Here is a 24,436-nt window from a genome sequence, read left to right on the forward strand (position 1 = left end):
AGTTCAGTTCCCAGCACCCATGTTGGATGTTCACACAGCACCAGGCCCTCTTTCCGGCCTCCTAGGACACTCACCAACACAGTGACTTTCAAGAAGGGCCCTGGGAACACTCATTCCTGAGTTTTCACATGTCTAAAATGTCCTTCTGTCCTTAGCCTTGGCTGGGGTTTTGGTTGGATTGTGCCCAGCAGAAACAAGCAGTCGTGGGTCCCTTAACCTTCTTCACCATGCCCTTTCTCACTTTGAAGAAAACAGCAGGGCAGCGCTTCATGACAGTGATGTTCCTGGAAAGGTTTTGAAACTTTTTAATTATCATTCAATGAGATTATACTCTTACACCCTTCGTATTTATGCTTCTGGGGAAAGGCTGTGTCTGTTCCGAGAACCGATCATTAAAACAAGAACAAAATGGTCTTGGATGAGATGAGGCTGTAAATTATATTTCAAAATCATTTGTCTAATTGGTTGAGGGACAAAACACAGTGAGCGACCCTGTGAGTCTTGAGACTTGACCATTGCATGTTGACTAATTTTCAGCACTAATGATCAAATATACTCCTATTTGTCAATGAGCGCTGATTCCAGGTCACTGGAAAGGGAACCGCAGACCTCTTCTCTTTGCCGTGGAGACATTTGCATACGTCGTGCTGCTGTATGTCTTATCACTTGACGATAGCAGTGCGGCTCTCTAACAAAGCGAGAGACTGCGCATTCCGACACCACGGGGAAGCAAGCTGTCAGTGCTGTTGGTTCAAATAAGGCTCCTCCCTGAACCCTGGTACTGGAGAGTATAAAGAGAGCCAGTGTGCTGCTGCGGGATGGTCTGTATGTCAAATGGGTTGCTCTGATTGGTTAATAAATAAAACACTGATTGGCCAGTGGCCAGGCAGGAAGTATAGGCGGGACTAACAGAGAGGAGAATTGAGAGAACAGGAAGGCGGAGAGAGAGACTGCCTGCAGCCACTGCCAGGACAAGAAAGATGTAAGGTACCAGTAAGCCACGAGCCATGTAGTAAAGTATAGATTAATAGAAATGGGCTAAATACAAGAGTAAGAGCTAGATAATGATAGGCCTGAGCTAATGGCCAAGCAGTTTAAATAATATAAGCGTCTGTGTGTTTATTTTATAAGTGGGCTAAGGGACTGCCAGCACTTGGCAGGACCAGAGAGAAAACTCCAGACACAGTGTGCCCTTTGGACTCAGAAGTGGGTGACTTCAAACAAGTTTTGCTCTGGGCCTTGGGCTCACCCTATCCCAAGAAATGTTTGCTTCTCTATTTACTTTTCTCGTTAGAAATTAAAACAGCTTTAAGCTGCAAATTAAAGCCCAAGTTGACCTCCAGCAGCAGTTCATTCTATGTTGACAGTGAGAGAACACTTTGCCTGTTAGGATACTGTTACTCGTGGACTGAAATGCTGAAGAAACCCCTCCCCCTATTTTGTTTTTTTTGCAAAAATCAAGGTATATTCTAGGGTTTCCTGGTTGACCTCAACAGATAAACTGAGATGATAGTCTTAGTTCAGAAATGATCTGAATGTAGATTTACAGTCTACGTGTACAGCTGGCTAAGTGAGATCGCTTTCACAGTTCTGCATGTATCCCATCGGCTCCCCATTAGTCACTGAACTCTTAAAACTGGTATTGTAACATTATTAAAATGTTTTGCACCAATTTTATAAACTTTACAGTACAATATGTGTTCCTTTTCTGAGGCAAACCAAAGGTATATTTCTCAAGGTTCTGCTGCTATCAGCAGTGTTGATGGAGGATTTTTTATACATTTGTAATAGATAGAAATAAACCAGAAAAAAAGAAGAAAAAAAAAGTGGTGGAGGAAAAGGTGAACACTGCAAGAATACTCAAAAGGGCTGAGAGTTGCAAACGCCAAGATTGGCTTTGCATAGTAAATGGAATAGAACAGCTCTGAACTATAGCTTACTTTTCCTGGTTTGGTCTGACAGAATGATTGAATGCTTTTGTACAAAAATCAGAGCCTTAAAAACAAGGATTTGGTGAGATTGTAAAATGGTGTGCCACTTTGGCAAAACAGTCTGGTGGTTGGTCAAAATGCAAAACATTGTTACTCTGTTACTCAACAATTCTACCCTTAGGAATATAACCTCAAACTACTGAAAATGTGCACCTATGAAACATGTACATGAAGGTTTACAGCAGTGTGTTGCTAATAGTAAAAAAGTTAAAACAACTCAAATAGCTATCAAATACTGGAGAGAAATAAAATGTGGCTTATTCATACAATAGAATATTATTAAGACATAAAAATGAATGAGAAACTGACAGATTAAATGACTTTGGTGAACCTTCATAATTTCATTTGTAGATCTTTCCATTTCTAATTTATAAATACATTTGGGGTTATAAATTATAAATGTACTGCCTCCTGTCAACATGGTATACTTCTATTTGATGATTTCTGTGTCAAATATTATATGGAAATGTTTCCAAGTATTTTCTGTATTAACTGTGAATGAATAGAACAAAATAAATTGCCTGTGATGGAAAAATAAATAAATAAATAAATACTTAAAAAAAAAAAAAAAAACAGCTTTAAGCTCATGATGCCATAAGACTTTTTGTATCTTATTCCACAGATGAGAGTTGAGGCCTGGAAAAGATACGCCCTTAGCCTACCCTTGGCATAATCAATAGGAAGACATAGGTGTGACGTTCTGTCTCTCCTCTGCACCAGTCAGTCCTCTCAGTTATGACAAGTGGTACTTGTTAGATTACGAAAGGAAATTTATTTCTGTTGTGTAACTACAGGGGGACAGGCAAGAGCGACTTGGACAGGCACTGTTAGATTGCTCCCAGGCAGGGATCAATTAGAAGCCCTGCAAAACCAGAGCCAGTGGTGGGTGAGGTTGAGAGAATCTAAGTGCTGTGTGGTCCAGGGGGGTGCTCGGCGAGAGACAGGCTGTATAGTGTGTGTCTGCTCTTGCCCCACTTTAGACAGGCTCTGTGACCCGGGCCTGACCAGCATGAGAAGCCTGATGTTAAAGACTGACTTGCCACGTGTGTGGCAACCATGTGGCCCTGGCTTACTACACAGGTCTTTCCAATAGCTCACATTTATGGATGGTTAGCATCTTAGACGTCTACTTGACTAAACAAATATTGTTTCAAGCTCATCCCCAACCCATTTCCCTCCTTTTGAACATGATCTGTCTCTTTGTTGATATTTAATCTGACCTTACATCCAAAGTTCTTTGGCCTAGGAATAGGCCAAGCTTTCCCATGTAGTCCCACTATTGATACACATAATTTTTGTTGTTGTTGTTTGTTTTTGTTTTTGTTTTTCAAGACAGGTTTTCTCTGTGTAGCTTTGCGTCTTTTCCTGCCTCAAACTCACAAAGATCCGCCTGCCTCTGCTGGGATTAAAGGTGTGTGCCACCACTGCCCGGTCAATACACATAAATTTTAAGTAAGTAAATGTTCAAAAGCACATTAGATCATTTGCTTAGAACACATAAAAATAGCTATAAGACTTATATCATTTCTGAGCACTTATTTAGTTCAAGCTCAGAGTAGATGGCACATGTTGAAACTTTTAAGGGGTAAATAATGAGGGTTTTGGAGTTGGCAAGCATTGGACAATACACACAACTCTCATGATGCTTCTCTCATCTCTTCCATTTTTCTTACCACCTTCAGACAAGAGTCTTTTCATTCTATGAGGGGAAGCTCTGCCTGTATCTCAGCCTCCAGAAATCTTTGTTGCTATCCTAAGTAGCTTATTGAGAAGTATCTTTTGAAGCAAATACCGTATTCTCACTAGGAATTCCTTACAATATGTTTTATTTTAGTCCAAAGCACCAAAGACTATACTTTCAGGAATTATTTCTATAGTTCATTATTCCAAAGCACCTTTAAATGAACTGAAAATGTAAAGTTTTACCTTCTAGGGATTGAATATTACCGAGTGTGGCAGTTTGAATGTAACTGGCTCCCATAAGCTCATAAGGAGTGGCACTATTAGGAGGTGTGGCTTTGTTGGAGTAGGTGTGGCCTTGTTGGAGGAAGTGTGTCACTGTGGAGGTGGGCTTTGAGGTCTCATATATGCTCAAGCCATGCCCATTATCTCAGTTCACTTCCTGTTGCCTTTGGATCAAGATGTAGCCAGCACCATGTCTACCTGCATGCCCCATGTCTGGCCATGATGATAATGAACTAAACCTATGAATCTGTAAGCCAGCCCCAATTAAATGTTCTCCTTATAAGAGTTGCTGTGGTCATGGTATCTCTTTGCAACAATAGAAACCCTAGTTAAGACCCCCAAGTATGTTTACTACCATCAGATAAAAACCTAACATTTTAGTCATTGATCAAAGACGCAGGCTGGCTCTGGAGGAATTTCAAAAGAAGAAAATTATAGCACAGGGAGCATTTTGCCTTGCTGTGACTCCTGTTGGTTTAGGTTTTCTCCTCATCAGTGCTTTCCTCTGCCGATGACTTGACCTCAACGTCTCCTGCATTTCAAATTATGAGGTGGATGGAAAATGCAGTGTTCCTCATACTGTGCAAACACAGAGCTGATCACAGAGCCTTCCAGTGTTTCCTGGGACAAAGGGTCAAGGGTGAAAATAAAGAGATTTGACAGGGTGGATATTTATGCTGTCACAATGTTTTTTGATAGTTTTTTTTACAGGCCTAACTACATGGCCTTGGCCACTCCGTCTCTGTATCTCCCAGGCCCTAATACTTCTGTTTCTTCCCAAAATTTGAAGATACTGTCCTGTTGTTTGAATCTTAGATGGTCTTATAAAAAAAAAATAAAATAAAATAAAAAAAAATAAAAAATAAAAAACAGAGCCAGATATCAGGGTAAAGGCTGAACAATCAGAGAAGCAGAGCAAGCTACAGCCAACCTCACCTCACCAACTCCTCAGCCAATCCTGTTTCCTCAGACTGGAAGCCTCTGAGTCCTCACTCGAAAGGATCTCAACTGAACTGCTTTAGTTAGTTCCTGTTTCCTCATGCCTTACATACCTTTCTATGTCCAGCCATGTCACTTCCTGGGATTAAAGGCTTGTGTGCTTCTCAGTACTGGGATTAAAGGCATGTGCCACCACTGCCTGGCTCTGTTTCTAGTGTGGCCTTGAACTCACAGAGATCCAGATGGAGCTCTGCCTCCCGAGTGACAGGATTAAGGGTGTGTACCACCACTGTCTGGTCTCTGTGTCTAATCTAGTGGCTGGCTCTGTCCTCCCATCTCCAGGCAAGTTTATTAGGGTACACAATATATCACCACACTATGCTGAAATGTTCAAAAGCACTCAGCACACTATTTTTTCCACTGTTGTTGCTAATGTGCAGACAGTACACCTGTCTTGAGAGGGATGAGCATAACGTTGGCAGGGAATTGAAAGAATGGACGAATCACACTCATGAGTGTGATAACAGCTCCCTCACCACACTCACAGATTCATCTAAAATTCATTACTGTGCTGCTGCAGAGAGAACTGGAGGGACATGCAATAACTGGAACATCACATATTGCTCATCCCCTCGCAGGGAGGTAACTGGGAAACCAAGCGAAATGTAATGAGAGCTTTGACAGCAAGATTAAGACAGGAGACTGTCCACTCTTACTGGGTGGACAAAGAAAAGCCTGCTGGGCTTTGAACTTCAGTGATGCTCGCAACTGCAGATGTCATGGGAAATGGCTTTTCTTGTTAAGAGTTTGAGCAAAGGCATGGAGATGGAAGTGTGGGGGATTCAGGTGGAGCTCAGAGAATAGAAGGGCTTGGAACACAGCGGCATTGCTCTCTATAGGAAGCAACTGTGTTAGAGAGCCACCGACCAGGCCTGGCCCCTTTTCATTGCCTGCAAAGCGCTTATCGCAGCTGGTAACTATGGGCTCATGAACTTGCATGTTATCCAATCTCTCTGCATGCGAATGGATTTCTGACATAATTTAATTATATTCTTATGGAATTACACGTTATCTGCTGTTACCTGAGCTGTTGGGGTCAGAGCCTGTGCCCTGTCAGCCTTAACAAACTAGGCTTGGCCACTCACCCTCCATAAGCCAATTAAAGAAACAAGGAATAGTGAAAGGCAGAGGAAGAAGATTCATTCAATGTGACCAAAATGGGAAGAAAACAAAGACGTGATTGACTCATAGGTCCAACTTTAGGAGTCTTGACATGGGATGCAGGTTTAAACAGAGGGCAAAAGGTATGCATAGATAAGCAGTCCTGGTTAAGGTGTGGTCCTGCCCATCAACGACATACCAGCTCCAGTCTGTCCTGCACCACTGTCATCAATCACAAAAGACAACCTTCCCCTCCTGTTGGCACCAGGGCCCCAGCTTTTCCCTTCCCAAGCATGAGACTCCTAGGGAAATTCCAGTTCCTTGGGGTCAACTGTCTCAGTAATCTGATAGGCCAGGGGAAGACACAGTGTCTCTCTTTAGGACTTTTTCCCATCTGGCTGGGGATATAGATTAGTTAGGGGAAAACTTGCCTAGCATACACAGCATGCATGAGGCCCTGGTTAGACACCCGTGGTAGTTTGAATGTGATTGGCTTCCATAATCTCATAGGGACTGGCACTATTAGGAGGTGTGACTTTGTGGGAGTGGGTGTGGCCTTGTTGGAGAAAGTATGTCACTGTGGGGGTGGGCTTTGAGGTCTCCTATGCTCAGGATACGCAGAGTGCCTCAGTCGACTTCCTGTTCCCTGCAAAACAAGATGCACCATGTCTGCCTGCATGCCACTGTGTGCCACCATGATGATAATGGATTGGACCTCTGAAATGGCAAGTGAGCCTCCCCAGTTAAATGTTTTCTTTATAAGAGTTGTGGTCATGGTGTCTCTTCACAGTAATAGAAACACTAAGACAATACTCTATATTCCATAAACTGGGTATCATTGTATATACCTGTAATCCTAGTATGTGGAGGTTAAAGCAGGAAGATCAAAAACCCATGGTCATCTTTGATACATAGAGAGTTCAAGGCCAACCTGGGCTACATGTGATACTTTCTCACCAAAACCAAAATGTAACAAAACACATCTTTGCTCCTACCAGAATGGTCACTGCTACTCACACTGCTTTTCACTGTGTGACACGTCCTTATATTAAAGAAAGAGGGATATTTCAGTTGGAGGGGCTAAAATTGTATTGTATTTCTATATAATTTTGCCATTTATTCCATTTTACTTTTAGAGATATTGTCTGGAAAATATCACCATTCCTGATGAGTCAGTTCCTGATAGTTTCCATGGAAACATCATTTTTTAAAGGGCTTTGCATGAGTAAGTGAATAATATCTCTTTTGGCTGGTTTTCCTTGTGCAGGGTCAACACTGAGGCTACACTTAACTTTTGTTCACAGAAACAAAAGGAAGTGACAGTTTTGCTGTGTACCTCTTAGACGTGCTAGAGCAATAACAATTACTCAATCTATGACATTTACAAATTTAGCTGAAGTGAAATTCTTTTCAGTTTGAAAAACTAAGAGAAAATTTTGACTGCCCTCTGAAATTGTATGATTCTGATTTAATGATTGTACAATACCATTGCAGTTGAGCTATGGAGTCTTGGTTGAACTTTTCAAAAATAACTGGAGCCCTTTGTCCCAGCCTTTTTATCTGTAACAGGAGGTCTATAATCCAAGCTCATGGAAGAATGGTTTAATAACTTCAGAGAGGGAGAGCATTTTGTACTCACCTGACTTGAAAAACTATACTAGCCATAGTAAAACAGGAAATTATCTATGAAAGATGATTCTACTAAAAATAGGTAGAATTATCACCCCAGCACCCAGCATCTATCTGCCCTGATTTTGCTGTGAATATGTTGACATTTGGGAATAAAGCCATATCTTCATCAAGCAGCAGGAGTGCATTTGATACTTAATTGTGCAACACATTTTAAACAACCATTTTTATTGCTGGTAAGTATTAGCTAGAAGTGAAACTAAGGAAGTTATTGATTGTACCTATGTCTATGTGACTTTTTGAAATTAGGCATGCAAACCTGGAAAATGCCCACTTTTTTTCCTAAGAGAAAGAGTAAATAAATGTTTGATGGAAAACGTTTCTACGACATTAAATGAGAAAAGGGATAGTTACACAGTGTAAAGGCAGTTTGGTATTACTAGATCCGAGCAGCCAACAGCCTCAGCAAGCCAGACTAGAGGATACTTTCTGCTGATTGGTTGAAAAGTTGCCTTCTTAGAGAATGTTTAGCCATTGAAGTAAGAAGAATGAAAAACTCAGGATAAGGCTTCCGGGCCCTGTTAGTTACTTATTTCATAACTACGACAAATACCCAACCGAAGCAGCTTGAGTAAGGAAACGTTTATTTTCACTCATGGTTTGAGGGGATACAGTCCATCACAGCGGGGGAAGTCATGGCAGCAGGGCTTCCTGCTGACATCCCGGAACAGGAAGTGGAGACAGGGGGACTCTGGTGCTCACCTGGCTTTCTCTTTCCCCTCTGTCTATTCCATTCAGGACAGCAGCCTATGGGATGGTACCACCCACAGTCAGGGCGGGTCTTACCTTCCTGTCCTCCTCTCTGGAAACCCCCTCACAGACACACCCAGATGTGTGCCTCACTGAGGCTCTTGGCATTTCTTAACCCAATCACGTTGTCCATCGACATGAATCACCATAGGGACACAGACTAAGTTACCTAGAAGACAAGATGCAAACTCAAAGACTCTGAGCTACCTGGAGTCAGGAACCAGCTAAAGGTTCTGGTTGACAGGCAGAGTGTCCAGTCAACCAGATGTTGAAATAGCTTGCTAAATGTAGTCCCAGGTCCCTGGCTCTTCCTCAAAGAGGAAATGCCCTACCAGTCCCCACCTGTGTATAGTTCTGGTCTGTTCCAGCGAGTGCCTTTCTTCCACTGTGGAGTGGGAAACAGTCATCCTGGTGTCCACTCTTATAGCTATAGGGACAGCAGCCAGGATTAGACAAGTGAACACTGTTCCCTGGGACAGCCAACTGGGGTGGTCCCTAGAGACAGGGACACGAGGCTTTGATAGTGACAATCTCCTGGTGAGTCTTCTTGATGCAAGACTCTTGTATTCTCTCCTCTTTGCACTGCCAGTCTGTTTTGTTTTTTCGAGGGTTTCTCTGTGTAGCGCTGGCTGTCCTAGAACTCACTCTGTAGACCAGGCTGGCCTTGAACTCGGAGATCCATCTGCCTCTGCCTCCCAAGTGCTGGGATTAAAGGTGTGTGCCGCTTTTTCAGTACTGTATGGCTCCCAACTTTTATTCTCTTACCTTCTTATAGATTCTGAGCACCACTAAGGTCCTTTTAGCGAATACCCATCCCCTTGAGATAATCAGATCCTGATTCTACTGCTTACAGCAAGAACTCGTGGACGTCATGGTCACACTGACTTCCCACAGGCATCAGATGTTAACAGATGTTGAAGAATCTGCCTCCTGGACTTCGCATGTCTGTGCCTGCTTCTGCCACTAACTGTCACCCCACTTCTCACCAGGACGAGCAAGATGACAAGAAACGCTGCCTGTGTGCACTTCGTACGTTCATCCTCCAGTTCACAGCTGTCTATGCCAGGTTTGGTTGGCTGAGATATCTGAGGAGAGAGTCCATTGTAAAAAAACAATCATAACCCAGTTTTGGGAGCGAACACTACAACCAGCACCTCTCCAGTGGTGTTAAGAGTGTTATCTGAGAAGAAGCGGTGAGGTCAATCCCAGGGCTGGTGCTTTCCAGAGGAGTGGGTCACCCATGCAACCTCTGATCAGCCACCTTCAGGGGACACAGACATGACTATCCTGGGCAAATCACCTCTCTAGAGAACTGTCACATGATCCCCAGAGTGTGATCCTTGGTGAGTGAAGCAGCTGTGACCATGCCTATCTACATCTGTCAAGATAAAGTCCGCAGTGCCCTTCACAACGGTACTTCGACTTTCCTATCTTTCATGACCCTCCCTCATGTTATCCCCAAATGCAGCCATGCTTGTCTGGGGGAGTTAGGCTCCCTATGAATGCCCTTCTTTCTGAGCAGGAATGTCATCAAATAGTTTGTTTTCAGAATTAGAAATAAAGACTGTTTAGAAAAGTGAAACTGATTTCCAAAGAGCACATGTATTTTTTTAAGTTTCTTGCATCTTATTTTTTAATTCAAATCTGAGAAACAAAAATATTTTTATTATGTCTTTTCTTATTTGGCTCTATGTTTTTAATGTCTGAATTGTTATGTCTTACTTTGGGGAAATTTTAGGTATTGGCTTCTAACCATTTAAAAATAAATATTTAGCTATTTTGTACACACACACACACACACACACACACACACACACACACACACCCTAATCTTCCTGATTGGATACAACATTTTGTTAGCTCAATATTTTATTTTGATTATAAATGTTGGTCAATGAAAGTTCATGTAGTTACTTTGACTAAAACCTCTGTTACAATTTATTGTATATATCTCACCCAGCATCACTAGGAGCTCTCATAGGAAATACCTTCAAGGCCTAGATTTGTACCATTTGTTTGAAGCAATTTTCCTTTTATTATCATGTTCTTTAAGACATTTCAAGTCTTGGATCGATGAGCTGACTCAATGGCATAAGATACCTTCGATCCTCGGGGCCCACATAGAAAATTAATTCTGACCTCTCCACAGGCATACACACATGTGTGTACATATTCACACTAAATAAATAAACAGAATAAAATAGAAAGTTTTTCAGAACCCAATATTATCTCATAGCCAAAATCAGCTCCAATATTTTTAGCACAAAAGTACACTTATATGATACCAAGATATACATTTGGTACATATTACTTACTGCATAAATATTATTCAAAAACTAGTGATTTAAACTCTATATAATGGTTTCTATTGATCAGGAATCTAGGTGTCATTTAGCTGGGTCTTCTGATTTAGGTCTGAGGATAGCCAATTATGGTATCTGAGGGGCTTCTATCTTCTGAGGGCAAAAAAAAAAAAAAAAAAAAAAAAAAAAGCCTTATCCAGCTTCATTCACTTGATTCTCGGCAGAATTCAGTTCTCTGAAGGCTTTTCGGTTTGCAGTTTTCTTGGTTTTTCATCGCTGTTAGCTTAAAGACACCCAGAGTTCTTTGACATGTGCCCCGTCTCCCAGTAAGACAGCTGTGGCAGCTTGCTTTGTCAGGGGGAACAAGTAAAAAGGGTCAGAGAGTCCCTACATCACCCTCTTTCATAACCTAACCTGGGAAATGGCATGTCTTCACCCTTTTCAGAGGTGATTAATTATGAGCAAGTCTCCTGGCTCAAGTCACATTAAAGGAAGTAAAATTACATAAGGATATAAATACAAAGAGCCCGGATCACTGGGACTCACTTTAGAACTTGCTCTCCATCATGAGTACCCACAGAACTTTATAAAAAGGCCTTTGTGCGTACTTATTATTTTCAAGTTAATATTTTTCAAAGTGTATTAATGTGCTAGTCATTTTTCTAAGTACTGTGCATATATTAACACATTTGATTCTCATAATAGCCCTAGGAGGAAAGAAAGTGCTATCTATTATCACCTCTATTTTACATATGAATAACGCAAGATTTTAAATTTAAGCAATTTACATTTAAAAGCTCAAATACCCTGCTGAGTGCTTGCAGCAGCACTCAGTTAAACTAGCCGCAAAACCCTGCAGTCGGCTCTAGAGTGGACTCTGTCACCACACCTTCTTATTTAAAAATAGGTATACAAATAGTTGTAGCTGGGTCTGGACATCATGAAGTGCCTGTTAACTGAAACATTTCAGAGCGATCTTATTCCTTCTGACCTTCTCATGGTGATGCTGTAAAAGAGACAAAATTATAAATATCTCTCTGCTGACTCTACATTTTCATCAACATTCTCTTCCTGGGAAAAGTTATGACTGGAGAGATTTGAGTCGCATAAGTTACTACATGGAACGTTGCTTTATCATATTGTACCATAAATATTGACTCATATTATTCTCAAAAACATACCATTAATGCCTATACTTGAGCCTCATTTCGGCATTCCTTGCTATGAAAGCCTTAAAGATGCTTTTTATTTTTATCCTCCTGAGACCATAGAGCCCTTCTGAGTGCTAGAAACATCTGGGTAGGATTCTATAAAGTCAAGTTTTGCTTTGTGGCATTAGAAATTCCGGAGGACAGGTAATGTTTTGGCGTGCCTTGATTGGCCACTGTCAGGCCCAATGGCAGCTAGATGCTCTTCCCTCCCATCCTTTTAAAATGCCTACAAAAGCGGGGCAAGGTGGCGCACGCCTTTGATCCCAGCACTCCAGAGGCAGAGGTAGGTGGATCTCTGCAAGTTCAAGGCCAGCCTGGTCTACATAGTGAGCTCCAGGCCAGCCAGTGCTACATAGAGAGACACTGTCTCAAAACCAAATTGAAAAAAAGAAATAAAACAAAACAAAATAAAATAAAATGTCTATGGAAATGGAAGACTTATTATAAAATTAGGGGCACATAACAATAGTTATGAAACCACTTTCCACATAAGACGCTTTGAAAAATTTCTGTGAGTTTAATGAGATTCAAATGTATTTTATAATATTAATTTCATTCATAAATACTTAATAACATTAAACGTTTAAGGAGACAATAACTTAACAATATTACAGTATTGTTAGTACAGTATAATTTAAAAAATATTCTTCCATATTTTAGCATAGATTTATGGCTTATTTTTATTATTTACATAAGTAAAACAAAATTATATAAATGTATAAGACACAATGTGTGTTTACTTAGTCACCTGTAGGCAGATATGTGTTTCTAGTTTCTGGCTGTTAAGATGTTATTGACAATATCATATGTGTGTGTGTGTGTGTGTATGTGTGCGCGCGTGTGCGTGTGTGCATGCTCATAGATTGTGTGTGTGCTCATAGATGCCTTTGCCCTGATTTAACAGAAATCCATGTGTAGCTTTGAATCAGATGACAAAAATGAACGCTCGTCTTGGTGGGCAGCTGTCAAACTGACCGAGGCTGACAGGGCTGACCACCACCGTGAGGCCGGCACTCACACCTTCACTATCAGCACTGACACATTCCAGTTGCTCTAATCCAGCTTGGCTTTATCGGCAGTGCTTGGCTTTATCAGGCTATTAATGTCTCATTTTCACTATTCTAGGAAGTGTAAAGTGGTGCCATCCTGTGATTGTAACTTGTGTTTCTCTCATGGTAAATGATATTGAGCCCTTTTCAAGTGAAAACTGACCATGGTACACCTTCTCCATGAATTGTTTTTGGATTTGAAATATTTGAAAATAGTTTTGAAATACTTTTTAAAGAGTCAGTCCACTTCAGAATGCGTACAGTTAAGTAAAGTTCAGTATTTGGTAACATTTACTTTGCCATTAGACTATTGGAAGATGGCAGGTATGTGGTAAGCAAGATTACCGAAAGAGCATCATCTTTGGAGTCAGCCTACACACTTTCCTGTAAATTCTTTGACTTTTTGAAAGTCCGGAGGTTGTTGCAGACGTCCATGCTAGCTTAGCAATCATCAGACTCCTTCCAGCTTCTGCTTTGCTGCCAGGAACCATAATCCTTGTTCTCATGACCGAGTATCAGCTCTCCAGGCACCGGCCCATGTTCCCAGGATCAGTATACAAGCAGGCAAAAAGGCACTTGAGCATTTCCAGGTGGTTTACCAAAAATACTATACAGTAAGGGGAAAAAAAGAACTAGAAAAATACGTGTACTTCAAATTTAAGTACCTAGCTATTCAATTTTAAGTCAACCATTAGCTTTTCATGAAAAAAATTGATATTTGTTTCTATTTAATTTTTGTCCTTTCTTTGCTTTGGCATCACGGCTGTCTTTCCTCAACATATTCAAGAAACTTAGGAAAAGTTCACCAACTAAAAGGCCTTATGTGGAGAGTCTGTGTCTTTCCTTTTTCATTTGAGAATTCCATATATATTACAATGTGTTTTCATTACATCCACCCAACTCACGCCTCTCACACCCCAACACTTTACCCGCCTATTTTGTAATTCAGCATTATGGCATCCCAGAGCTCCATTATGCCATCACAGAGCCACATTATGACATCAAAAGGTCCATTGTGACATCACAGTGCTCTATTGTGTAATCACAGCGCTCCATTGTTTTATCACATTGCTGAATTATGACATCACAATTCAGAACCGAGCCATCACAGAGCCACATTGTGACATCACAATGTCCCATTGTCACATCAAAATGCTATATTATGATATTACAATCCCCTACTGTGACATCACGATGCTCCATTATGGAATTACAAAGATTAATTCTGACATCACAATCAGCCAGTGTAACATCATTCAGTGAGTAGTGACATCACAATGCTCTATTTGCCATCACAATTCCCAGCTGTAAAGCCACAATGTTCCACCGTGCCTTCATAATGGCACATTGTGAAACTGTAATGTTGTTTTACCATCACAATGTTTCATTGTGACATCACAAAATGAAATTGTAACACCACAGTGAACTACTGTGACATCAAAATATTATGTGGTATGATCTCAATGGTTTAAATGTGTCATCACCAAGCTCCATTTTGATATGACAAAGCTGCACTGTGACATCACAGTGCTCGATTGTGACATCATAATGCTTTGTTGGAACATTACCATGTTTCATTACAATATCCCTGTGCACTATCTTGACACGACAGTGTTGAAGTATGACATCACAATGTCTATTGTGGTAGCAGGATTCTACTATGATGTCACAGAACTGAATTTTGACATGACAATGCACAACTGTGCCACCACAATGGGAACTGTGGCATCACAGTGCTCCATTGTTCTATCACAATGCCCCACACTGACATTACAAAGTTCCACAGTGGGCAGTCATGGTGATTTATCATGCACCATCAGGATGTTGGGTAGACGGTTCCATCCCGATGCTGATTAGTGTCCTTAAAATGCTGACTCTTGTCACCACATGGTTGGTCATCCCCTCTCAGTGCTGTACTATGATACCACAATGCTCCATTGTGCCATCAGATTATAACGCCCAGTTCTGGCATCGCACTCTGAGACCACAATGCTCAATTTTGCCATCACAGTGTTGAATTACGCCCTAACAGCACTTGATTGTGCTATCACAGCAGTATATGGTGGCATCACAGTGTTGAATCACGTCCTCAGCACTCCACTGTGCACAGCAGTATATGGTGGCATCACAGCACTTCATGGTCATTCACCATCACATTGCCCCACTGTCATATTCCAGTGTTGCATCTGACATCACAGTGCCCCACTATGTCATCCCAATGCCCAATTATGGCATCACAATGTTGCTTTGAGTCATCACAGCCCTCCACCCTTATCTTAGTCAGGGTTTCCATCGCTGTGAAGAGACATCATGACCGTGGCAAGTCTTATAAAGGAAAACATTTAATTGGGTGGCTCACTCACTTACAGTTTCAGAGATTTAGTCCATTATCATCATGGTATGACATGGTAGCATGCAGGCAGACATGACACTGGAGCAGGAGTTGAGAGTTAATACATATTGACTTGTAGGTAACAGGAAGTTATCTGTGTCACTGGGATTAGCTTGAGCATAGGAGACCTCAAAGCCCACTCCCACAGTTTCCCCAACTCTGACACACTCCCCCCAACAAGGCCATACCCACTCCAACTCCTAATAGTGCCACTCCCTTTGGGGGCCATTTTTCTAACACTACCATAACGCTGTACCATCAGAATGTTCCATCTCAATGATGGACTGTGTCCTCACAGGACAGCATTGTGCTGTCACAATGCTCCAGCATGACCTTCTAGTACTCTATAGTGCCATCACAGTGCTTCACTATGATCTCATGATGCTCTATTATGATAATATAATGCTCTATTGTGACATCATGATGCTTCCTTGTGGCATCACAATGCCACAATATGACATCACAATGCCTCAGCATGATATCACAATACCCCATTTTATATCAAAATATTCCACTGCCATATCGCAATGCTCCATTATGACATTACAGTGCTGTATTCTGGGATCACAATGCTCTGTTGTGCCATCACAGGCTGCATGTGACATCATAGTGCTGCCCTATGATATCACAAATCTTAATTGTGGCATGACAGTGCTCTATAGTGAGCCATCACAGTGCTCTATGATGATATCACAATACCGAACTGTGCACATCAATGTTCCATTGTGCCATGACAATCCTTTGTATAATCACAATACTGCATTGTGTGATCACGTTGCTGCATTTTAACATCACATCGATCCATTACAACAGCACAATACTCCATTGTAATGTCACAGAGCTGAATTTTGATACCACAATGCATGATTTGGCCATCACAATGGGAACTGTGGCTTCACAGTGCTCTGTTCCCTCACTGTACTCTATCCTGACATCACAAAGCTGCACAGTAGACAGTCACAGTGCTTTATTTATTTATACAAACCATCGGAATGCTAGATTGTTCTATTCCAATGCTGAACCGTGTCCTCAAAATGCTGAATTTTGACATTAAGGTACTTAACTGTTCACTTTCAGCACTGCATTACAAAATCACAGTGCTCCATTTTTGAAACCACAGTATTGCCCTTGACATCAGAATTGCTCCATTGTTCCATCAAAATACCTCATTGTGACATTACGATGCTCTGCTTCTACCAACAGTACTACTGTGCAATCACAATGCTGTATTGTGACATCACTGCATCATCACAATGGTCCACTGTAGAATCACAGTGGTGCATTGTGATGTCACAATGCTGTGTTGTGCTCATCACAAGGCTTGAGTGAGCAACATCAAAATGTTCCACTATTCCACCTCAATAGTAACTGTGACATCACAGTGCTGACATCACAAATAGACCTTGAAATAGAAAAAGTACTTAAATATGTAAGGATACTGGGATGATCCTCATCAGTTTTTAAAGAAGAAAATGATTAGGAAAATCAGAACTAAAGGCAGGACCCCCACAGGGAGTGGCAGGGAGTAAAGGGATGGCTCAGTGGTTAGGAGCACCAGATGCTTTTTCAGAGGACCCGGGCTCAATCCCCAGCACCCACCTGGTGTCTCACAACTGTCTGAACTCCGGTTCCAGGGGATCTGGTGCCCTCTTCTGTTTCCATTGGCTCCAGGCACACAAGCGGCTCACAGACACACATGCAGGCAAAACAGCCATTCTCATAAAAAATACAGGTAGACAAAGAAATCTTTTTGAAGATCCAAGAAATAATGACACAGTGAAGAAACCCATGTAAAATCTCCTTAATGTTTCTGAAGACATTTTTAGAATGTACGTATTGATTGAGTGTGGTGCAGCTGAAGAAAGGGTGTTTCCAGCTCAGCTTTAATTCATATTCAGGCCAAGTCAGACACAATTTTTTCTTTCTCATTTTAAGATCTTTTTATAAATTGACAATTTATAATTCTATATGTCTATGGGATACAAAGTAATTGATTTGTGAATACATCGTTAAGCTTATTGACTTATCCATCACCTCAAACCCTGCCAAGTTTTGTGATAAAATGTTGACATTTACCCTCCGGGCACTTTGAGGTGTGTCATTGATGACATTTACCATGCCATGCGATACACCTCAAGCGCTCATTCCTATGTTTGAAAGTCTGTCATTTTTGATCATCACCTTCTCCCTTGCTCACTGTTTTCTCTGCTCCTGTGAATTCAATTGTTTTAGATCCTACTCTAAAGAACATGAGGCATTTGTCCCCATTCACTCTTTATTTTTAATAACTAGTTTTTGATAACAATTAATAAATATTAATGGGACTCAATGCGATATTTACACACAAGCATACAGTGCGCATTGACCAAAGGCAGCCCTCATTAACTGGATTCCTCCCTTACTTCCCAATTTCTAGCAATCACTATTCTTTCAGGCCAATTTTTTTTTTTAGCTCCCACAAATGACAGAAACCATGTCTTTCTGTGCTCACTTATTTCATGTCACATAATATCCCCAGCTGTATTAGGCTGCAAATGACATACTTTCGTTATTCTTTATGGATAATGAAATGCACACATATATGTCACGTTTTCTTTATCCAGTCATATGTTGATTCTCTCTCTCAACAGTGGGGGATGGAACCCAAGGTTTTGTGGATGCTAGGTGTGCAGGTTGAATGAGAATGTTCCCTCACAGGCGCTGGCATTTGAACATTTGGATCCCAGTTGGTGGGACTATTTGAAAAGGTCTAGGGGATGGGCCTTGCTAGAGAAAATACATCAATGGGGACCAGCTTTGGGCTTTCAAAAGCCTCATGCTAATCTCTGTTTCCTGCTTGCCATCTAAGATTTGAGCCCACGGCTCCAGCTCCTGCCGCTTCCCTGCTGTGGTGGTTTGAAAGAAAATGGCCCTCAAAGGGAGTGGCACTGTTAGGAGTGTGGCCTTGTGGAGTAGATGTGGTCTCACTGACAGAAGTGTGTCACTGTGGAGGCAGGCTTTGAAGTCTCATATATGCTCAAGTACTGCCCAGTGTCTCAGACCACTTCCAGTTGCCTGTAAGATGTAGGACTCTCAGCTACATCTCTATCACCCAATCTGCATGTTACCATGTCCCACCATGATGATAATGGAGCCTTTGAACTCTAAGAGAGCCACCCCAATGAAGTGTTTTCCTTTGTACGAGTTGCCATGGTCCCAGCAATATTTTATTTATTCCCAGCAATAAAACCCTAACTAAGACACCTGCCATTGTGGACTCATCCTCCAGAACCATAAGCCTAAGTAAAAACCCTCCTTCTATAAGTTGCCTTGGTCATGGTGTTTATCCCAGAAACAGAGAAGTAACTCATACACTTGGCAAATACTCTACCAATGCAGCTACATTTCCAGCCCCCACAAGGAAATATTTTCTAAGTTAAAATGAAGAGTAGATGCTATTTTTAAAGATCTGAATCTGTCAAGATTTTGTACATTTATCTTGAGAACTGGCTGGTTATCAGACATAAGTCTGCCTATAAGAAGTTGTATTAATATTACTTGGAGAAATAAAGATGCCTTTAAGAACATGCAATATAATTAGGAGTGTTGCCTTCTAAAGATATGGGGAGCTCGGTGCTAAAAATACAATGGCTTCATGAGAAAGACTTGGAGAGAAGTGAAGAAAGGCCCCACTGGCACCCGCCTTTGGAAAGCAGGAGTACAGAGAGAGTGAATCCTCTGTGTTTACAGCTGCCACACACGGAACCTTGACGCTAACACTAGTGTGAGCACTACGAGTGAGATGAGGAAGAAAATGGACAGGGGAGGTCTGGAAGAACAAGATGGTGACAGAAACATGCATGGAACAGAGCAGGAGAGATCGTTGTAGTGGCTGCATAAATGTAGAGTTTTAGCAATGGGAAAGATTTAGAGAAAATAATTGTGAAAACCTCTATCCGTCCTCTCTCAGTAGAAGTGTGTAGTATTTCACCAAGCATGCACCTGGAGCCGTAATTATACTAGGACTCTGTGCAAGAAGCTTGGCTACCATGGCCGGACACCTGTTCAGAATACTGGTGAATAAACACTTTGCCCAGGTGCAAATTAATTTTAGTCTCTGTTGCCTTTTCCAAGTCATTGAATCCTGGCACCAGGTCCTGAGTGCCTTGTGTGTACCATTTAACACAGCATCTATCAAGCTGAACACTGTAAGTAGAGGGGTCTTTACAATCAAGTGTGTTTGGGAAGTACAGGGCTGTATAGTTTTTAATAGGAATGCCTTGCTGCAGAACTTCTTGGAGGCTTTACTATGCAAATGTGTACGATGAACTCCCAAGAAGGCGTGAGATGTTACATTACTAAAATTTGACCACAGGACCTTTGTTCTTGAAGCGTCAATGGATACTGATGTCCCACGGGACAAATACTGGGAAACAGTCTGGTACACTGCCTGGCTTTGTGTTAGAAAAAGGACTTCATATACAAGTTCAAAGGCATTTTTTTTTTTCAGTTGTAATCAAGCAACATCTTCCAAAAGGCATTGTTCACCACATCAGTCTGGAAGCAATTGATTGAACTATGAACTATGAACATGATACTATTCAAAGCTGCTTGTCCCTGTCCCTCTTTTGTAGTACTTCACGTGGTTGGACTCACTGTCCTAAGAGCACGGATGCTCCAAGGGGATTGGTATCTATCCGCCTATCCTTTTCCCCATTGTGCAAAGCCGGTATAACCTGGGATGGAGAAATTAAGATTCAGTATGCATACTCACAGGGAGAATGCAGCAGAAGCAGACTTCAAGTGACCCTTGCATTAGAATGTGTTTGTGTTTATTACCGCTTCCCTAAACACACATGCACCTTTTTCTCTGTACTTTTTCTAGCAGTAAATATTCCCTGGAAGGACAATGGGACAACAAATCTAAGCAAAGCGGCTGTGAAGTCTTTGTCCTATTTCTGTGAACTTAGAGGCTTCACCATGGGCTAACAACTCAAGCTCATCTTAACTAGCCCAGTGTTCAGTTCTTGCTCAGTGTACTCATTAGTTGGCCAGGATTTCTGCAGCTCCTATTTCATGGCTGTATTTTTCTGAAGTATGGCATTCTTCAGGCTTCTTTCCTTCCTGCAAATGAGGAGAACTTTCCCTGTCACCCCATTCTGAAAGCACTGGGAAGGTAAACTCTTATCATATTCCTATATATGAAGGGCCTGAGCTTAGTCCAGTGGTATTCTGCCAAGTAAACAATTTACATTCTATTATTTCCACTGGAAAGTCCCTTTTTCAAACTGAAGAATTTCTCAGTTAAAAAAAAAAGTTACATGATAGAAGTCTCAAGTTCTTTCTGTCATGGTTCTGGGGGTTTCAAACTGAATAATAGGGTTGCTATTTGTAGGGCCAAATTGAAGGCACCAATACATCAAATTTACAGCAGAAACATCCGGACAAAGTGGGTCTGTTAAAAGCTCTGTTGTTCCCGCTTCTTGACTGACTGCTCCTCCTCATCTGACATCCTCTTCAGACCCTGCCCCTCAGCCCTATGTGTGCCCCAGAAACTGGAGCTTCTCCTTGCTTCTAAATATCCGTGGCCCTGGTGGGCTTCTTCATTATGGTGTGTGTGTGTGTGTGTGTGTGTGTGTGTGTGTGTGTGTGTGTGTGTGTGTGTGTGTGTGTTTACTCCATAACTATCCACATACTTCCTCTTTCCTCTCAAGTCTCTCATTAGTGGGCTTCCCTATCACCTCTGAAACTCAACACCAGTCAAGAAGTGTGATTGGCATGACTCTAACTGAAGTTCCAGACAGCCATTCCAGAGCAACTCCATACTTCCATGGTCTCATGGTGGTCATCCATCCGCCTCTAGGGCCGTTCCTCACCTTCCTTGATCTCACACACACACACACACACACACACACACACACACACACACACACACACACACACACGCAGAGAGAGACAGAGAGACATACACACATACACGCATGAGAGAGAAAGAGAGAGAGGTTTATATTGTGTGTTGACTAGGTACTGTACTTGGCCATACTAGTTTCATTTGGTAAGAGTGACATTGTGAGCTAGTTTAAGGCTTGTTTTCCACACAGCGGCCTCTGATTCCATAGCGTTCATTCAGTTTTTCCATCCCTGGATGAAACTTCAGGCATATCCCAGGTGTGTGCGGGGCGGAGGTATCAGTGTACATGTGGAGGCCAGAGAGCGATGCCGAGTGTCTTCCTCTGCCACTCTGCATCTTATTGTTTCATTCTGGTTTATTTTTCTGAGACAGAGTCTCTTGCTGAACCTGGAGTTCACCAATGTGGCAAGACTAGCTCGCCATGGAGCTTCACGGGTCCACCCTTTGCTTCCCAGCGTTAGGGTAACAGGCAAGCACCACTGTGTCTGCCTTTGACGGGGTTCTGGGGGTCTGAGCTCAGGTTCTGCAGTTTTCTCAACAGGCACTTGGCTGAGCCATCTCCCCCGCCCCAACCCCAGGGTTTTTTGTTTTGTTTTGTTTGTGTGTTTGTTTTAACTTTTAATTACTGCCAGGTATTAATGAATAGCTTCATTTTTGAGTTACTAACTGGTTAAGTCTAAATAAAAATTTAACTCTCTGTAGGTGCATGTTTTGGACTTTTCCCCTCTACCTCCTTCTTCAACCTGTTAATTAGCCTTAATTAGCCTTAATTTCAGGGAAAGTAGGTAATTCAAGTGTCATGATCCTGCTACCATGAAATCCCTGTGTTGTCTGCTCAAATTCTGGCCCCTTTTCCTTTTAGTACTTTTAATACTTTTTAGTACTAGGCTTTTAGAAGACCGAGCTGCATTTTTGAAGCCAGTGTTATGACGGCCACACACGATGTGGTCCTCAGTTCCAGAAATCTGCCTGTCCCTCTCTGACCTACTCATCACTCGCAATCAGCCCATATGATAATCTTCAGATAATTGAATGAAAATGGACACAGGGTTTGAATAACTCCTTCTAAAACTAGAGATCTACAACTGGATAGGAATGCACAGACAGATGTTCAACTCCAACATCAGAAGGGTAATCCGGAAGTACAAGCAGCTCCTGCTCCTTACCCACTGGGACAGATCCATTAAAAGCCGACAACAAAATAACAAGTGTTGACAAAGACACAAAGCAGCTATGACCTCAGAGGCTACATCTGCATGGCTGGTAGCCATGTATAATAACGGTACAACAACTCGGCAAACAGTCTGGAGTCCCCTGAAAGGAAGAGCACTGACGGATGAGTCTGTTACCTTGACCCCAGCAATCCTCCTCTCAGGTAGACTCCACAAAGAACCGAAAGAAGATGCTTAAAACAAAACTCATAACATACGTTTCAAAACTCAACTGGGTTATGTCCATATGGGGCTACAATAAACACAATGGGAGGTTTTGTTATTTTGTTATTAAAAAGTAACTGATTCATGCCATGTGGACAAACATATAAGACATTATGCTATGTTAAGGAAGCCATGCCAAATAAAGGCAGTGTAATATATAATCACCTTTCTGTGAAGTGCTCATGATGGGTGAACATGGAGGTTGGACATGAAGTAGTAGCCGCTTAGAACTGAAGGGTGAGGGAGGTAACTAGCGGATACAGGGTCATGTTAGGGAGGGATGAAAACGTTTCACAATTGCGTGATGGTGGGCTGCACAACTGTGAGTGCACCAAGTTCTTCTGAATCTTGTAAACTTTCAGAGGGCGAATTCTGTGGTGTGTGAGTTCTATAGCAATAAAGCAATAAAAAAAAATGTAATGGAAGAGGGGGTGTCCAGAAAGAGGGAGCAGAGGGGCAGTGGCTACCTCAGGTCCATGTCACAGACACTGGCAATGTTTCCTTCCTCTAAGCAGCTACCCTCTAATAAGGTTGTTCCCACCAGGAGCCATTCGGGCACCAGTCCCTGGGTCAGCCATATGCCAAGGAGCAGATGCTAAGCTCTTAACATTTTCTTTTCTAGTCTCCCTCACTTGACTTCATAATGGGAGTAGGCATAGAGACACCTGCTCCCCCAATGCTGATGGGGACCACTAATTCTCCAGGAGTCCTTGATGTCTTAGAAACCATGGCTCTTCTCTTAAGAAGCAGGTGATGAGCTAAGGGTAGGGGAATTAGGCTTGAGATCCTTCATAGATAGACAGCAGTCCCTGGATAAATTGGGGGTCAACATTTTGTACAGAAGGAGCTAGCAAAGACTGCAGCCCCTTGCTCTGTGTGTTCTCCATGGAGTACTATGCTGCACGTGCAGCGTGAGCAAATGAAATCACACAAAGAACATCAATGAAGGAGCACAGCCATGTTCTAATAGAGACCGAATGACAAAAACAAATGATAAAAAGATTTTATCCATGGGATTTTTTTTTAGTTGTTCTAGATCATGTGGAGGGTTTAAATATTTCAAGAATGTAGTTGGGGTACAGGATGCCAGCAGGCACCTTCACACACTGGGCCATCTCGCAGGCTCCTTTTCTTTCTTTTAATGTGGCTGTTATGTACTCCGAAATTCCTCCTGCAGCCGACCCTCAGTAGATTTCCATTAGTGCTGATGCTAGCTATATATAGCTAGGTAATGAAGAGCTGGTTCTGAACTCTCATACAGACTGGGATTCTAAAATAAACTAGTCTACTAAATTGGACTTTGGGAAATGGGGCTATGAGATAACATACCCACCCCAGTAGCTTAGAGTTGGGAAGGGTTTTATTGACATCTACTGTTTTTTAAATAGTGTTTTCACTAATGAAATAAGAAAAAAAGAGAGAAACAATGATAAATGTGTGCCTTCTTTGGAAGAGTTGGAAGAGAATGGTTTTTCTCTCCTCCTGGAATCCACTGGGCGCTAACGTCAGCTTCCAAGGTGAAATATAGTCCAGCAGGTCAAATTGTTGAGTTACTAGGAGAAAAGCAACCCATTTCAGGAAGCAAGCTGAGGTCCCAGTGCCTGCAAGGCCCCTAAGCCTGCCACGGACAGTGCGGGCAGGGGAATCGAACTTGACTCTC

General features: G+C 41.9%; 1 long non-coding RNA gene across 2 annotated transcripts; it reads left to right on the forward strand.

Moving 5' to 3' along the window:
• The first annotated feature begins 915 nt into the window (after positions 1-915).
• Positions 916-10,046, forward strand: LOC121832625 (uncharacterized). Of its 2 annotated transcripts, none has more exons than XR_006076248.2 (3): positions 916-982; positions 7,193-7,281; positions 9,271-10,046. It is a non-coding gene; the product is annotated as an uncharacterized LOC121832625 (long non-coding RNA). The 2 variants fall into 2 exon arrangements; XR_006076249.2 differs by having other exon boundaries at positions 931-987.
• Positions 10,047-24,436: the final 14,390 nt, after the last annotated feature.

This window comes from Peromyscus maniculatus, chromosome 10 (genome assembly GCF_049852395.1).
Source record: "Peromyscus maniculatus bairdii isolate BWxNUB_F1_BW_parent chromosome 10, HU_Pman_BW_mat_3.1, whole genome shotgun sequence".
NCBI lineage: Eukaryota > Metazoa > Chordata > Mammalia > Rodentia > Cricetidae > Peromyscus > Peromyscus maniculatus.